This window comes from Pinus tabuliformis, chromosome 3_2 (genome assembly GCF_031772625.1).
Source record: "Pinus tabuliformis cultivar Carrire ecotype Pingquan chromosome 3_2, CPIR1, whole genome shotgun sequence".
NCBI classification, from domain to species: Eukaryota; Viridiplantae; Streptophyta; class Pinopsida; order Pinales; family Pinaceae; genus Pinus; species Pinus tabuliformis.
Genome location: NC_142302.1, coordinates 322,343,136 through 322,354,396, shown reverse-complemented (window position 1 = coordinate 322,354,396; position 11,261 = coordinate 322,343,136). Strand labels below are relative to the sequence as shown.

At 34.4% G+C, this 11,261-nt stretch overlaps 1 pseudogene across 1 annotated transcript; it reads right to left on the bottom strand.

Annotated features, from left to right (window-relative positions):
- Window positions 1-5,441: 5,441 nt before the first annotated feature.
- LOC149180816 (putative 12-oxophytodienoate reductase 11) lies at window positions 5,442-7,750 on the bottom strand (annotated as a pseudogene). Its single transcript, XR_016257491.1, has 5 exons — window positions 7,597-7,750; window positions 7,363-7,503; window positions 7,120-7,250; window positions 6,580-6,759; window positions 5,442-6,323 (listed from the first exon to the last, which is right to left on the bottom strand). The product of XR_016257491.1 is annotated as a putative 12-oxophytodienoate reductase 11 (transcript).
- Between the last annotated feature and the right edge of the window lie 3,511 nt (window positions 7,751-11,261).

Below are 11,261 nucleotides of genomic sequence, written 5' to 3'. Positions count from 1 at the left end.
ATATGAACCTTTTTTCGTTGAGTAACTACCAAATAAATACTTAATGAACCTTGTTCACAAAAAAAAGAATCATTCATTAATTACTAACTCATAGGTAAGCCAAAGTAGGGAGGTCAAGGTAGGGCCCTAACATTCCCTCACTTTTTAAGAGAAGCGTTGTCCTTGTGGCTAGAGGTGTGGAACCTATTATAAAATCATTGTTTAAATTCTAGATGTTGTTTTATAATCGTGTATATTTCCAATAGATTTGGTCCTCTCAAATGACATGATGGATAAAATGGCATTTCCTTCTGGCCAATACTATCACTTGCTATACCAAATGATAATCTCTTTATTGATTTTTGCAAAGTTGGTTTGAACTTGGTAATTTCGCCTTATGACCTTCCTTAAGGGCATGAAAAACTAGGTGAATCTTGGAGTACATTAGGAGAACTAATTGATAGTTACACGGTGCAATGTGATGGAGTATCTGATATAGTGCATTTTTTTGCTTCTATATTCTACCAACCCTTTTCTTTGAAAGAGCACTACATAGGGATGGATATGGATGGGCATTTGAACCCCTTATTCAAAAGAGTGCTCAAAGTGGTGTTCATTGACCTATTTATTTATAATCAATTCAAAATTATATTATCCTTAAGTACACTGAGAATGGTTTTTTTAGTATTAAGTGTGCAATATACTTTCTACACCTTACATGTTCCTAGTAGATAATAAGCAAATGAAGGAGATTCTCGCACATAAAAAAAAATCATAAGATGAAATTTCTGTATCACTATGGTAATTGGAATTTTACCATAATTTAACAAGGGGTTGAACCCATTGGTTCTATTGATCTACTACAAAACTCCATGGGTAGGTTTCCAGGAATTCATTGATCACCTTTGTTTAACCATTATTTTGAGGATGATAATATGTGCCCATGTTCAATTTTGTGCCTTGTAATTTAAACAACTCCTACTAGAATTTATTAGTGAAAGCGGGATCACAATCTAACAAAATGGAAGTGGGTATGTCATGTAACTTAAAAATATGATCCATGAAGACTTGTACCATTATGGAGGGTGTAAATGGATTTTGTAAATCACAAAAATGAGCTTAATTATAAATACATTTAGCCACCACCATGATGAATGAGTTTTGTTAGTTTTTGAGAGGCCCATCCAAGGAAATGTTAGTCGACATAGTACTTGGGTTTGATACTTATTGAAATTCCCAAGAGTCCTCATTATTTTATCCGTTTTCCATTACAAGCATAATATTTAAATACAAAAGTAAGGATCTCCTTGTTCAGTTATTCGAAAAAGAAAGAGCACTTAGTGCATATATAGTTTTTTTAAAAGCTAGAGTAACCCACTATAGGGGATAAATGAAAATTATCTAACACTTGTTTTAAAATATACATATGTATCATAAAGAGATATCCATTATACTGTAAATTATGGCCTATTTCCAACTATATCCCTTCAAGGGATTTGGGTCCTCCTTAAGGGTTTGGTTAAGTTAAACCAATATTTCAATTGTGAACCATTCGCTTTTCAAGATTTTGTGAACTAGTCTAGTACTAGTAAGAATATAGATTAATCCTCCTCATATTTATGAGAAAATCCATCAACCTCCACAATCTCTTTTACTTTCTTTTATATGATCTCACAATCACATCATAGCATTTTAATGACCCACATGTGGTCCTCTAGGGACAACGATATATGTTTTAGAAAAATAGCTCAATCCATGGTTATATACGATTGATATGGAAGCACCTACCAATGGTATATGAGTTCCAAGTATCCATTTCCTAATATATGGACATCACTCTTTCTCATAGGTGGCGTTTCCCAGATTTCTATTAAATAACTGTTTACTAATGAATGCCAATGGGTATCTCTCTTGCATCAATATTGTACCAAGACTTATGCTTGATGTGTCACATTCCATGGAAAGTGTTTCACTAAAATCAAGAACTTCTAAGGTGGGTATCATACAAATAACTTCCTTTATAATTCAAAAGGCCTTTTTGCAACAATATTCCATACAAAAACATTAATTTCTAGTAAGGTGGTTACTATTCTTTTCCCATATTCTTCAAAAAATTCCTATAGTAGCTTGTGAGCCATCAAATATCCCATAATGTTTCAAATTCCTATTGGATGGTCAAACTACATAACCTCAATTTTCTTTGGTTCCACTCACATTCTATTGTAATTGACTATGTGACCCAAATATCATTTTGGAAGTTCCAAAAATAAATTTGGAACACTTGAGGAAAAAATTGTTATCTCAAAGTAGTTGGAAGGCTTTATCAACATGATCCACATGCCCTTCCCATGTGTTGTTATAAATCAATATTTGATTAAAGAATGCTAGCAGTAAATTGCAGAGGAAGTGCCAGAATTCTGGTTATTGAGGCTCTATAAGGTGGATGGGGCATTACAAAGACCAAAAAGTATCATTGAAAACTTGTAATTTACTTCATGTGTGTGAAAGTCATCTCAAGGATGTCCACCTCCATCTATATTTGGTGGTAGCCTGGGATGACAAACGTGGACCGATGAAGCTCGTTTAAGAGATCATCAATAACCTAAATGGGAAATTTATCTTTGATCGTCAACCTACTAAGAGCATGGAAGTCAAAGTACATGCACCAATTAATTCTTTTTCTTTAATGTCATGACTATAGAGAAGCGATAAGGGATAGTATTAGGATGGATGAAATTGGCCTCCAATAATTCCTAAATAATCTTTTCATTCTAATTCTTTGTGCCAAAAAGGGTTCCCATAAGGATGTAGAAATTTGGCTGGTTGATTATGAAGAATTAGTGAATACCATGATTAGGTTCACCATATGAGGAGGCTAAACTATAAGGTGTTTCAAATACATGTTCATTCATAGTTAGGATCAACTCTAAATTGGGTTGAATTTCCTATGGGGAGTTTTCCAAAACTTGAATGGCATTGAATTGGTTGGGGTGCATTTCCTATGGTAATTTATCCCTAATATGAATGGTATTGAATTGTGCAAAGAGGTTGGAGTGACATTTCTTCATTATTTTCCATATAGTGGGAGTTTGTTGGAAAGAATGTTAATTTTGAGAGGGGGCGGTGAATTAGTATTAATGTTAATTTGAACTTTTATTCCAATTTATCTTTACTCCGTCAAACTTGACATCCATTATATGAGAGAAACCATTCACAAACCATAATAGCAGCGATATGAATCGACACAAGAACACACATCATAAGAAACATACATATGACAGAGATATTTTAATGTGGAAACCCTTCTGGGAGAAAAACCACGAAATCTTGTTTGTTATCGATTTAAAAATATGAGCTTCTACTCTATTACATCAATATTTGTGAGCCACCACTCACAGAAAGCACCAACTCTCTTTGATTGTTTGCTAGCACCCACTATAAGGAAGCACCAACTCCATTCTTCTGTAGACACCTGATCATCTTACCAAAAGGAGCATGTGAAGAACCAACTTCACGGATTTGTTCCAAGCACCAACTTGCAAGAGGCACCAACCCCCAAGCCTTCCTCAAACACCCACTAAGATGGAAACACCAACTTCCTATATGCAGGGTCCAACCCACACTCAATAAGGAACTAATGTCACTGTACATGACAACCACTATGCCTGATATTAGCTCTATGTTCTCCTCTATCTTTGGCCATTTGTTTTACTTAGCAGTAGTCACTCATATACAACCTACACAACACTCTATCCACACTAAAACATCATACTTATGATCTCAACCGTCTTCAATTCCATAGGCTCTCTTGGCCTCACATAGCATCATAGGCACACTCCTCACCTCTTTCCTCTACATAGGCACTCTCAGTGTTCTCTCTACAACACAAGTACACCTGGTCTCTTCACAGTAGCGTACACCCACTCAAATCTCTCCACTCAACATCCCAGTAACAATGTTGTTTTTTCCCCCAATTTCTCAATGGAAATCATGAGTTTTGTTCCTCTGTAGCACACTCGTTGATCATGTCTATGTTGTGCTCCATATTTCCCAAGTTTGTACTCTATGAATGGATCTCCATACTACTATAAGTTTTGTTCTTAGACACGACAACTAAGTTAATTCAAGGAATGGGAACCTTAGTGTTCTTCCATAACTAAATCTTAGTTAAATTGCAAAATCAAGGAGCTCTTCCATTAAACTCTTCCTCCACACACAACATGGCTCTCCATTCCAATTCTTCTTCTCATTTAATTCTTCTTCGTGTGATTGACACTTAGGGATGGCTAATTCCATTTCTCATTAGGCTCCATTAATTCTCTCTTGTGCATCATGGTCCTTGACGCCTTGAACAAAATCTCTCGCCAATTCCATTGACTCGAATTCTCAAGTCACAATTGCCAACCTGTCCATGCCTATTTGACCAAACAATGGCCATAGCCAATTATGGTACAATTGCCAAATATGGTGGAACCCTGTCAAAGTAGTTGCCTAATGCCTCTTTCCCGACGCATCTGCCTGTGTTCCTTTCTAATCCTTCTCGGGTAACCCTTCCAGAATAATTTCATGCTTATGTCACCAACCTCGTGTGGTGCCTCATGAGTTGTGACATGTGTCACCTAGATCTGGCCCATTAGGCCACCGGAAAATCACGAATCTATCTTTCCACGTGTCCCCCATATAGCTATATCAAGATGACATGATCTACCACCACCATCTCTTGAGATCCAATCAAATTTTCCATGTATCCCACTGTCAGAGAGGAGAGAGAAGGGTTTGAGGCCTTTTTTTTGCAGATTTCCTTTGTTAAAGTTGTTTATAAAAAACCGTTAGGTTCAAGAAATTAGCCTTGACACCACTCCATTGTCATTTGTGGTGTTAGGGGGTCTGGTCTGAAGTGGTTCTCTACCATTGATCTACGCAATGGGCGGTATGGGAAACCACCTTTCTACGCCTCGAGAAAATAGACAAATCAAATTTTGAATTTTTTTTGGAAAAATATTTAATTATTTTATATTATTTTTGCATCGTTTGATATAGGTGTAGTCTGAAATAACTTTTTTCACGACATTTTGGAGATATTTTTAAAAACTTCAGTTTAAATTATTTATTCTGCACAATTTGAGTACCCGTAAGATTTTTTGGGTGCTAAATCTATTTATGTATTCAAAACCGTATTTTAAACAACAAAAATTCTTGAAATTATATTACCAAATTTTAATAACTTCCCGTGAAATAGATTTTTTTATATATATAAAATATTTGTCGTGAGTAATTTTATATCCAAAATTAAAAAGATAATTCATTTTCCAAGGATGAATACATTAAATATCATAGACGCTAAATATTCCCCACGTTACACGATCTATAAGGAGGACACCGATATGCCACCCATTTAAATTACTGATGCAACGAAACCAATAAACAAAATATAGATAACCTTTTTTTTCTTTCTTGATTTGATGTATTGTGAAAGGTGCCTAAAGATTCCCCACCTTACAGGATCTACAAGGCAGATACGAATATGCCATATTCATGGCAAGTGAACAAGTAGCGAAAACGTAGTTAACATTTTATTGCATCGAATAAACAAGTAGCGAAAACGTACTTAACATTTTATTGCTTCGAAGTATTGTAAGAATAAGCCTGGAAAATAATAGCAACAAGGGTGGGTTTTACAGAGCTTGTATCCATGGATATTTCACTTCACTCCAGGAATGGATAGTCTGTGCTTGTTGAGGTATCCATGGATATTTCACTTCATTCTAGGAATGGATAATCTGTGTAACCAACCACAGGATCAGGAGTGTAGAAAGTGTCTCTGTTGTATTTGTTGAGAGGGGCATTTAACTCGAATCTTCTAGGCAAATCTGGGTTCGCCAGAAAATGTCGACCATAAACTATAAGATCAGCCTTATCACTTGCAATTGCTTCATTTCCGTCTTCTCTACCATAACCTCCTGCAACCAAGAATGCTCCCTTGAATGCCTTCCTCATTGGAAACAGACTCTTGTTTGTGGCAACAGATTCAAAGGTAACTGCCAATCTGGGCTCTACATAGTGGGCATACAGGATGTTGTATTTATTTAAGGCCTCGGCCATGTAAAGCCCCAGCGCCTCAGGATCTGAGTCACTAGAATCAAAAAAATCTGCAAATGGAGAGAGGCGTATTCCCACTTTCTCTGCTCCAATTTCTTCCACCACCGCTTCAACAACCTCCAGAGACAATCTGCACCGGTTCTCGAATGTCCCACCGTACCGATCGGTCCTGTTATTAATGCTGTCTTTCATAAATTGGTCAAGAAGATATCCGTGAGCACCATGAATTTCAACACCATCAAAACCTGCCACAATGCCAGAAAAAACTATGAATGACAGAAATCTATATATTGATGTAATGAAAATCGATTCGGTTGGTTATATTCAGCGTCATTAATGAAATATATATATATATATATATATATAGATTTGAGGAGTTGTGCCCTCTTAGGAAAAGAAAAGCCCTCTGGTTTATTAAGATCTTCCTAGTTTCAAGTAGCCTATGTGATACGTATGCATATACCTAAATACCAAATCCAAGATCTATGTAAGAACAGTCACCTGCTTTGATAGCATTTCTTGCTGCAAGACGAAAGTCATTGACAATCTGTGGAATCTCCTCAATTTTTAGAGCTCGAGGAGTGGAATAATCTGCAACATCTTTGCGATTGGGTAACACTGTCTGTCCCGATATTTTTCGATCTGTTGATGAAACAGTAGCCTGGCCATTGGGTTGATAATCTGCATTTAATAGACCCACTCAGCCATCTCTATTCAAAGAAACTGACATCAAATTCTCCATAAAAAACACACTATTACATCTATGAAAAAAGAAAATGCTCTATAAAAATCACATTATTACATCCCTGAAAAGACTGATCTAATGCAAATTTATTAGGGCAAGAGACTAAGAATTGTTACTCCCTATTTTGCATTACGAGATGCCATGGCCTACTGAAGCCAGCAAACTGTAGAATTGCAGTGGAAATCATGATTTGGAAGAAAATCAACAGAATCCAGTGCAGACAAATCGGACAAGTGGATACATGAAAGGAATTAATGGATGGCAATGCAATATGTACAAAGCATAGATATACTTACCCACATGGGAAGCTCTTCCAGTGTGCCAAATCTGACAGAAGAAAACGCCTCCTTTTTCGTGGACTGCATTGACGATGGGTTTCCAGGCCTACACCTGCTCCTCTGTCCAAATTCCAGGGGTGTCCGGGTACCTGTCAGTTGCACACCACATCATGGTTATCATCATTTGGACTTCCAATTAAAAAAGTTTCAGAACTAGCACTTGGCTTAGTATAGCTCTAGTGACAGAAAATGTTAGCTTACCCCTGGGCAGAGTCGGAGACGCCAGTAGCTTCTGCAATGAGAAGACCACCGGGGCTGGTTCTCTGGGAATAGTGTAGGATTGCGTGCGGTTGGGGTATGTAGTTGTAGGATCTCTGTCTGGTTAATGGTGCCAAAACCAATCTGCAAAATCCCTTTCCAGTATGAGCAAACTCAAACTATGTTGTCAAAACGAGTACAATAAGAATGAAAAAAAACAGAGCAGAAGGTTGATACCTGTGAGACAAGCTGAAGGGACCCAATTGATAAGGTGTTATCAATGGGATCTGCTGCGTTGACTGGTTTTCTTGTGTGTTTTGTTTTCCTGCCATCGTGATTAGTGTCCTTCCTTGAATAACTTCAAGCAATTTGCCAAAATACGGTGATAGATGTGGAGGGATGCTTAATAGATTGATTCATGGTGCAGTGCCTTAATGTGTTTATATAGCTTTCGATACGACTGACGTCATGGGTGATGAAGATAGATCAAAGAACGTCATGGGTGACGTAGATTCATTGAGGCACCGTATTGCTTCTGCGCCTTAACCCTGTGTGGGCTGCGACAGGCGCTGAGAGAGTCGAGAGTCGTTGGGGGAGCAGGTGTGCAAAAGCCATCCATGGGGAGTTGGCGTTGAATTCAAGTTTGGTGTCAACACTGCACATGGCCCTTGTTTTAATTGCCATTTGACCAGAAAAATATTTAAAAACTCAGCCGCCCGTCCAAATCGACGGTTTTTGCGAAAAAATAATCAAATTTGACGGTTTCAAAGAAATTTGATTGTTGGAAAGAAGTTTCCATCCCTATATAAATCCCTCTTCACGTGGAATCGAAACACTTAAATAACTTAAACGTAGACGTGATTCGTTTTTTTTGGGTTGTTTTGTTGTTTTGTTTTGTTTGGTATGTTTTTTGTTTTTTTTAAGGTGGAAAAATTTATCAAATTCAGTGGTCAAACCAATACTGAGGATAGCTATCTCTGCTTGCTATTGCAAATGTCGGTTGAAGCAACACTGTTATCCAGGAAAACCACGCCCCTTGGAATAACCCGCTGGTGGTGCGTAAAGGAGTAAGCTGGGTCTTGGGCCATTAACCTGTTTTCTTAAGTTGGAGGAAGACGAACTCTTAGCCAAACAAAAGCAATTTTAGGGCATACTCCAGGCCCTTTTTCCTCGTTGTTCCATCATTTATACAAAATATGATCTTTAACATTAAATAAGAATACAAAATATTAAAAAAAAAAATTATATGTCTATATATAATTAGTAATAAATTTAATGTTTATTTTGGCCTAATTTAATTTATAGTTGAAAAAAAAATTTCCCCAAATTTATTAAAATTTGGTAATATAATTTCAAGATTTTTTTGTTGTTTAAAATATATTTTTGAATACATAAATGGATTTAAACATATGAAAAAATTTTGGGCACTTGAATTATGCAAATTAAATAAATTAAACTCAAGTTTTTAAAAATTTATGTCAGATTTTAATTAAAATCAACTAGAAAAATTGTTGTGAAAAAATATCATTTGGTCTATAAGCTATAATAGGCCATTTATTTTACACACTTTGTCTACTTTGATTAAAATTAACTAGAAAAAATGTCGTGAAAAAATGTCATCTAGTCTATAAGTTATAATAGGCAATTTATTTTACACACTTTGTCTACTTTGTCACAAAGTAGAAGTTCAGATTGATATCCAGAGTGGTTATGGGTTTTCTATGTGGCATATGTTATTGACCCATGGTATTGTAACAAAGTCTATTTATAGGTTAAGAATTTGCACGATAAAGTGAAAGTAAACCTCCATTATTAATAATTTTGTTCTATGTTTTTTTTAATTGCATCAAGTGATCCTCTACACCCAATATTGAAAATAATTAAACGATTGGTTAATTAATGAAAAATAAAGAATAATATTGTTTATGTCAACTCATTTATTAAAAAAAAAAAACATATATACAATAATATTAAACATAAATAAAATTCAATAAAACAAAAGAATATGACATTCATTTAGTGAAGTGTTATCACTATCTGAAATTCCAATTAAAATATGTTTAGCTCATATATTATTTTTTTTCATAAATAATAATTTAAAATAAAATTGTAGTATACTTAATTTTTATATATTTTAAAAATATAATATAAAGTTGGTGTTTTGATATGCCATTTCATTTATATAATGAATTGCGGTTAAATAGAGCTTTTGATTCATTTTGTAACTTGAAATTAATAGAGAAAATGATAAGAGAAATTTTAAACCTGGGATACAAGTGTTTGGTGATTGTGGCAACCATGGCGCTAATTATCGGATTTATGGAAGTAATGGAAATTGTGTTTTCATGGTGATTCAACATAATGATGGAAACAATTTACCATCATCCAAGCTTTGTTTTTTGAACCCATGTCATTTCTTTATATTTTGTTAAATTTTTATTGCAAGGGATCAAGGCAATATTTTAGTAATCAATTTGCTTATTGATTACTATTAGTTTAACATTGACATATGCAACCTATAATTTTTAACTTTGAAATATAAATATTTTTTTCCAATATTATTAAAAAAGTTAATTTTCAAACATTTGATTAGACCATAACTTGAAGGTTTTATTGCAAACTTTGAACAAAATAATGCCATGTGGACAAATGTGTTACATACTTTATGCCATAATTTATGGATATAGTTGCAATATTCATGAATTATATATAGATATTTGTGTAGTGAATTTCTATTATTAATGTTTAAAGAAAGTAAATAATATATTTACCATAATTACTTCCCAACTCCTTGCATAAAAAATGAGTAGAAATAAGATGTAAATAAATATATTTACCAGGAGTTACTTCTTACCATTATTTATGTTTTTCTCAACACTTATGTAGGGGTAAAATTGTTAATGCGTAGACTTACTAGTGGTTACTAACCACCAAAATTTATGCAAGTCCATATGCATCAATAAACTATTAATTTATCTCCTTCACATCTCAATTTATTAGTTCCTCCCAAAACAATACTATAAGATTCTATTTTCCTATTAACCACTATTAATTTAGCTAACATGGGCTACTAGATTTCATGACTTACAAAGGCTACTAGATTTTTCTTATTAATCCATGTCTTTAGCAATAGATTTTCCTACTGACCACTATTAGTTTAAAATTGACCAATGCAACTTATAATGTTTGACTTTGAAGGTTATATTGTAGCCTGCAATATTCATGCCATGATTTTTAAATATTTATGCAATGAATTTTTATTGTAAATATTTGCATGAAAACCACCCAAAATTCTTGAAAATAGTTGATACTTAGGTAAATAACATAGTTACCATCAATTGCTTCCCACCATAATTTAAGAAAATCTTTGAATAAAATGGACAAATATAAGATATAAATAAATATATTTACCAAGAGCTATTTTACAAATTTTTGGGAAGCAAAAAAAGTTAAGTTTCATAGAAAACTACAAAAGTGTGTTGTTGATATAATACCAAGTTTGCTTTCTCTAAATTTTCTACAATACGAATAATTGTGGTAATATCTACTCTCAAATTGCCACCAATTAATTCCCTTTATTATTTATGTTTTCCTAAGCACTAATATTACTAGTGTTTACTACCCACCAAAATTCATACAAGGTTTTCCTCACCACTTATGTTACTAGTGGTTACTACCCACCAAAATTTATACAAGTCCTTGTGCCTAAGCAAGAAATTAATTTATCCACTTCGCATCTCAATTTATCAGTCCTTGCCAAAGCAAAACTATATGATTGGATTTTCTATTGACCACAATTAATTTAGCATTAAACCATGTGTAGGCTATATTTTTTTATGCAAATTTTCCCATGGCATAATTTCTAATTTGAGAGAGGGACTAAGTTGTCTTGTGACATTTTT